This window comes from Triticum dicoccoides, chromosome 7A (assembly GCF_002162155.2).
Source record: "Triticum dicoccoides isolate Atlit2015 ecotype Zavitan chromosome 7A, WEW_v2.0, whole genome shotgun sequence".
Classification (NCBI taxonomy): Eukaryota; Viridiplantae; Streptophyta; class Magnoliopsida; order Poales; family Poaceae; genus Triticum; species Triticum dicoccoides.
Genome location: NC_041392.1, coordinates 65,916,542 through 65,924,028, shown reverse-complemented (window position 1 = coordinate 65,924,028; position 7,487 = coordinate 65,916,542).

Genomic DNA, 7,487 nt, shown 5'->3' with positions numbered 1-7,487 from the left:
CTCTATTAAAAGGATGCCTTAATATCCCTTAGTTTCCGTAAGGACCCTGCTGCCATGGGAGGGTAGGACAAAATATGTCATGCAAGTTCTTTTCCATAAGCACGTATGACTATGTTCGGAATACATGCCTACATTACATCAATGAACTGGAGCTAGTTCTGTGTCACCCTAGGTTATGACTGTTACATGATGAACCGCATCTAGCATAATTCTCCATCACTGATCCATTGCCTATGAGCTTTCCATATATTGTTCTCCGCTTATTTACTTTCCCGTTGCTATTGCTATCATCACTACAAAATACCAAAAACATTACTTTTACTATTGTTACCTTTTGCTACCGTTATCACTACTATCATATTACTTTGCTACTAAACACTTTGCTGCAGATATTAAGTTTCCAGGTGTGGTTGAATTGAGAACTCAGCTGCTAATACTTGGAGTATTCTTTGGCTCCCCTTGTGTCGAATCAATAAATTTGGGTTGAATACTCTACCCTCGAAAACTGTTGCGATCCCCTATACTTGTGGGTTATCAAGACTATTTTCCAGCGCCGTTGCTGGGGAGCATAGCTCTATTCTTTGAGTCACTTGGGATATATATCTTCTTATCATTATGAAGAACTTGAGAGATCCAAAAACCAAGATCTATCCCTCAACTACGAGGGGAGGTAAGGAACTGCCATCTAGCTCTGCACTTGATTCACCTTCTGTTATGAGTAAGTTTACGACACCTACACCTGCTTCTGCTATTCGTTCTGATATGTCGCATGTTATTGATGATGTCACTTCTGCTATGCATGATGCTTATGATGAAACTACCTCTATGCCTGATACTACTATGCCACTTAGTGATTTTCTTGATGAACAACTTGCTAGGGCTAGAGAGATTGAAAATATTGAATCTGATGATACCGATGAAAGTGATGATGAAGAATCACTTGTTATTCCTAAGGGTTATGTTTTTGATCAAGAACCTTCTTTCCTTTTAGCTTGCAAAAATAGAAATGAACTCAAATGGTTAGTAGGTAAATGGAGTAAGCAATCTCTAAATTCTAGAATGAAACTTGACCCTGCTTTTGCTACTTCACCTATCTTTGTTACTGATAAGGATTATGAATTGTCTGTTGATCCTGATATAATTACTTTGGTAGAATCTGATCCTTTTCATGGTTATGAATCTAAAACTGTTGTGGCACATCTTACTAAGTTGAATGAGAGAACTTGTTACTTTTATATCCTTAAAATATTTCCGTTCTCATTAAAGGGTGATGCTAAGATATGGTTTAATTTTCTTGATCCTGGTTGTGTGCGTAGTCCCCAGGATATGATTTATTACTTCTCTGCTAAATATTTCCCTGCTCATAAGAAACAAGCTGCTTTAAGGGATATATATAATTTTGTGCAAATTGAAGAAAAGAGTCTCCCACAAGCTTGGGGGAGGCTTCTCCAATTACTTAATGCTTTGCCTGATCATCCTCTTAAGAAAAATGAAATACTTGATATCTTCTATAATGGACTAACCGATGCCTCCAGAGATTACCTGGATAGTTGTGCTGGTTCTGTTTTCAGGGAAAGAACACCGGATGAAGTTGAAATTTTATTAAATAATATGTTGACAAATGAAAATAATTGGACACCTCCGGAGCCAATTCCTGAGCCTATTCCTAAACCAACTCCAAAGAAGAGGGTATTCTATTTCTCAGTCCTGAATATATGCAAGAGGCAAAGAAATATATGAAAGAAAAAGGTATTAAAGCTGAAGATGTTAAGAATTTACTTCCTATTGAAGAAATACATGGTCTTAATTTACCGCCTGTTGAAGAAACATATAATCTTAATCAATTACCTATTGAAGAAACTCATGGTCTTGATAACCCGACACAGGTAGTAAAGGTAAATTCTCTCTATAGATATGATAAAGCTGAAATCCCATTTACTAAATTTGCTAGCCCATGCTTAGATGAGTTTGATAAATTTATGGCTAAGCAAGAAGATTTTAATGCTTATTTTGGTAGACAATTGAAATATAATTCAAATATGCTTGAACACTTGGGTGATTATATGGCTAATGTCAAAGGTGAACTTAAACTTATTAGTAAACATGCTTCTATGGTTACCACTCAAGTAGAACAAGTACTTAAAGCTCAAAATGATTTGCTCAATGAATTGAATAGTAAAGATAATGATAATGATGTTAGAGTGGCTACGAGAACTGGTAGAATGACTCAAGAACCTTTGTATCCTGAAGGCCACCCTAAGAGAATTGAGCAAGATTCTCAGAGAAATAATATAGATGTACCTAGTCCTTCTAAAAAGAAGAAAAAGAAAAATGATAGGACTTTGCATGCTTCTAGTGATCCTACTGTTGAAACACCCGAGAATCCAAATGATATTTCTATTTCTGATGCTGAAACTCAATCTGGTAATGAACCTGAAACTAGTGGTAATGTTAATGATGATGCTCAACCTAGTAATGATAATGATATAGAAATTGAACCTGCTGTTGATCTTGATAACCCACAATCAAAGAATCAACGTTATGATAAGAAAGACTTTGTTGCTAGGAAACATAGTAAAGAAAGAGAACCATGGGTTCAGAAACCCATGCCTTTTCCTCCCAAACCATCCAAGAAAAAGGATGATGAGGATTTTGAGCGCTTTGCTGAAATGATTAGACCTATCTTTTTGCGTATGCGATTAACTGATATGCTCAAAACCAATCCTTATGCTAAGTAGATGAAAGATATCATTACTAATAAAAGAAAGATACCGGAAGCTGAAATTTCCACCATGCTTGCTAATTATACCTTTAAGGGTGGAATACCAAAGAAACTTGGAGATCCAGGAGTACCAACTATACCATGCTCTATTAAAAGAAACTATGTTAAAACTGCTTTATGTGATCTTGGAGCCGGTGTTAGTGTTATGCCTCTCTCTTTATATCGTAGACTTGATTTCAATAAGTTGACACCTACTGAAATATCTTTGCAAATGGCTGATAAATCAACTGCTATACCTGTCGGTATTTGTGAGGATGTGCCTGTTGTAGTTGCAAACGTTACTATTTTATGGACTTTGTTATTCTTGATATTCCTGAGGACGATAGTATGTCTATTATTCTTGGAAGACCCTTTTTGAATACTGCAGGGGCTGTTATTGATTGCACTAAAGGCAATGTCACATTTCATGTTAATGGTAATGAGCATACGGTACACTTTCCGAGGAAACAACCTCAAGTTCATAGTATCACCTCCATTGGAAAAATTCCATCGATTATATTTGGAGGTTTTGAATTTCCTCTTCCTACTGTCAAGAAGAAATATGATATTCATATTATTGGGGATGTGCATATCCCCGTTGAGGTAACATAGTGTTATTCGAAATTTCTCCGGTTCCATGTTATTCGGAATGAGTTCGTTAACAAGACTTGATCAACCTTGTTAGTGGATTCCTTTTGATGATCATGAGATGGATGAAACTAGAAGGCACAACCTTCTGTACCCCACTTTTACTTTCTGTTATTTATATCAAATAAAATAAAAATAAATATTTTTCTGTCTGTTATCTGATTATCCATGCAATATAAAAATACCTCGAAAATAAAAGTTCTCCAAATGCCCTAAAATTTAAATATGATTGTTTCTAGAATATTTGAGAATATTTTGCACTGAGAACACAACAGGGGGGTCAACCACCTGCCCACGAGGGTGGAGGGCGTGCCCTACCCCCTAGGCGCGCCCCCTGCCTCGTGGGCCCACGGTGGCCCTCTTCCACTTATTCTTTCACCCATACACTTATTCTTCCTCCCACAAACACGAATATCCAGCTCAAGCACGAGTTCTAGCTCATCTTGCTGCCATTTTTGATCTCCTTGCTCAAAGCATCTCTCACAAAATTGCTTGGGGAGATTGTTCCTTGGTATGTGACTCCTCCATTGGTCCAATTAGTTTTTGTTCTAGTGCTTTATTCATTGCAAATTTTTGCTGCTTAGGTGACCCTGTTCTTGAGCTTGCATGCCAAATTTATATGGTCAAAAGTAGTTTTGATGCATGATATAGGCCCTAGGCACTTGTGGGAGTAGTTGCTATCAATATTATTGAGTTTGGTTTACTTTTATTTTGAAGTTACTAAAATTTCATATTTTTTCAGAAAATGATGAGGAGACTATTGAGGGGCTCATCGAGCCAAAGCTCGAAGGAAAAGGCACCGAAGCCTAAGTACAATTTGCCGCGCACCGCGGAGGTTCGGGCATGTGAATGGCCTTCCAATGATTTCTTGAGAGCAGCTCGTATTTATGAAGATTTTCATGAGTTGGCTAAGAATGCAGGCCTCACCGCTTTCCTCCACGACCAATGCGATCAGTATCTCTTACTCACAAATACCTTTGTGCAAAACTTTCATTTCCATTCTAGGAATTCTCCACCTACTGTGGAGTTTCATTTATAAGATGAGCATACGGAGATGTCACTTTATGATTTTTGTCGGATTTGTTTAGTCCCTTTTGAGGGCAAGACAGAAGAACCACATCATGATGATGTGGAGGGGTTTATTGATACTATCACTGTAGGGGAAACAAGGAAGGTTTCCGATGCACGAATCACTAGCATACATTTTCCTGTTTTACGTTACTTTGCATTATTTGCTAGTCGTTTCTTAACTGGACGCAGAAACTGTGGAAACCTTAGTATCCCTGATATAATTATTCTGCTCCACGGTTTATACAGTGATAACACTTTTAGTATGGGCGGTATTATTGCCAAACGGTTAAGTCTGAACCATACCAAGGGCCCCATCTTTGGAGGCATCTATGCTTCACGCCTAGTTGCACATTTTAACATACCTTTTAGGCATTTTGAGAATGAAGAAAAGGTGCTGCCTCGTGTTTATCTAGATTATAAAAGTATGGTGGCACATGATTTTATTGTTAAGAATAGGGAAGGAGAGCTTAAATATCAATTGTTCTTTAATAAACATCATCCTGAGACTATTACCCTGGCTGCTCCTTCTTTGTTTGATTTATCTTCAGGCACGTACCTTGTTCTGTTGAAGGCTATTCACGCCTATCGGAACCCTGTACCAGCCGAGGAGCCAGAGCCGGAACCACAAGTTGATCCTTCACGGCAGTCTAATTACCAGTGGGATCCGGAGATGATTGTCAGCCAATGGCAATCGGAGTCTTCCTCTTCTTCTTCTCAGTACGACCCCAGCTACTATTATGGATATCCGCCAGGCCAGCCATGGCCATAGACCAACTTAGGCCAAAAACCTAAGCTTGGGGGAGTACGTATTTCCCACCGACATTACATTTATGTTCACACACTCATTGCTAGATGTCGGTGCTCATACTTTTTCATTGTATCATCCATGCTAGTTTATTTTCCTTTTTATTCTTTGTTCTTGTGTGTTTAATAAACCTTAAGAAAAACCAAAAAAATTAGTTGTAGCTTTTAATCAGTTTAATTTCCATGCTTGTAGTAGTAATTAAAAAGAAAACCCAAAAAGATTTTATGTTCTTCTTTTGCTTGTTGGGAGCTTTCCCGTGTAAATAGTTTTATTTCTTTTCTTTTCTTTGGGGGTCGGTAGGAGAAGACTATAATTAAATTGTTGAAGTGGCTCTTATATGCATACTTGTTGATCTGACAAAAGAGCCCATATTGCCCTGTCTTCTCCTGTTTATTGAATGCCTGAAGATTCCAGCTTAGTCCAATGCACGTGCACTATTATTATTATTCACATCGTTCGATCGTGCAAGTGAAAGGAAATTATGACGATATATGATGGACTAACTGAGATGAGAAAAGCTGGTATGAACTCGACCTTTTTTGTTTTTGTAAATATGATTAGTTCATCGTTCCTGATTCAGCCTATTATGAATAAACATGTTTGCAATGACAACTAGAGATCATAGTTTCTTATGCCATGCCTGATTAGCTATGAGTTATAATGGTCCTTGCGTGCCAACATGCTATTAAAATGGTTATGATGTGGTATGATAGGGTGGTATCCTCCTCTGAATGATTTAAGTGACTTGACTTGGCACATGTTCACGCATGTAGTTGAAACAAAATCAACATAGCCTTCATGATATTTATGTTCATGGTGGATTATATCCTACTCATGTTTGCATCCGGTGTTGATTAATTTTAATGCATGTTCATGACTGTTGTCGCTCTCTAGCTGGTCGCTTCCCAGTCTTTTGCTAGCCTTCACCTGTACTAAGCGGGAATACTGCTTGTGCATCCAAACTCCTTAAGCCCCAAAGTTATGCCACATGAGTCCAGTATACCTACCTATATACGGTATCTACCTACCGTTCCAAGTAAATTTGTATGTGCCAAACTCTAAACCTTCAAATAAATATCCTGTTTTGTATGCTCGAATAGCTCATGTATCAACTAGGGCTGCTTGTATCTTCCATGTTAGGCGGGTTATTCTCAAGAGGAGTGGACTCCGCTCCTCACTCACGAGATAAATGGCTGGTCACCGGGATGCCCAGTCCCATGCTTTATGCAAACTAAATCAAAATAATTGCAAACAAAACTCCCCCTGGGACTCTTGTTAGTTGGAGGTACTCGTTGTTTCGAGCAAGCCATGGATTGATGCTTGTTGGTGGAAGGGGAGTATAAACTTTACCATTCTGTTTGGGAACCGCCTAAAATGTGTGTAGCATGGAAGATATCGCCATCTCTTGGTTGTTATGTTGACAATGAAAGTATACCGCTCAAAATATTATTCACCTCTGTTTTAAAATCGAGCTCTGGCACCTCTACAAATCCCTGCTTCCCTCTGCGAAGGGCCTATCTATTTACTTTTATGTTGAGTCATCCTCCTCTAATTAAAAAAGCACCAGTTGGAGAGCATCGCTATCATTTGCATTCATTACTGTTAGTTTACACTGAGTATGACTTGACTGGATCTCTTTTACCATGAATTACAATGTCTAGCCAGTCCTTGGTCTTTAAAGGTGCTCTGCATTTATGTTTTGCGGTCTCAAAAAGGGCTAGCGAGATACCATCTTGTTATATCATATTATGATAGTTTTGAGAAAGTGTCGTCATCCGAGATTTATTATTATGGCTCGCTAGTTGATTATGCTATTGATATGAGTAAACTTGAGACCTATGTGTTATTGTGAATGTGGTTCATTATAATCTTTGCTGAAAACTTGAATGCTGGCTTTACATATTTACAACAACAAGAGCAAACCGAGTTTGTAAAAGTTTTTCTTTATCACTTTCAGTTTGTCAACTGAATTGCTTAAGGACAAGCAAAGGTTTAAGCTTGGGGGAGTTGATACGTCTCCAACGTATCTACTTTTCCAAACACTTTTGCCCTTGTTTTGGACTCTAACTTGCATGATTTGAATGGAACTAACCCGGACTGACGCTGTTTTCAGCAGAATTACCATGGTGTTATTTTTGTGCAGGAGCAAACGTTCTCGGAATGACCTGAAACTTCACGGAGCCACTTTTCAAAAAATAAGAA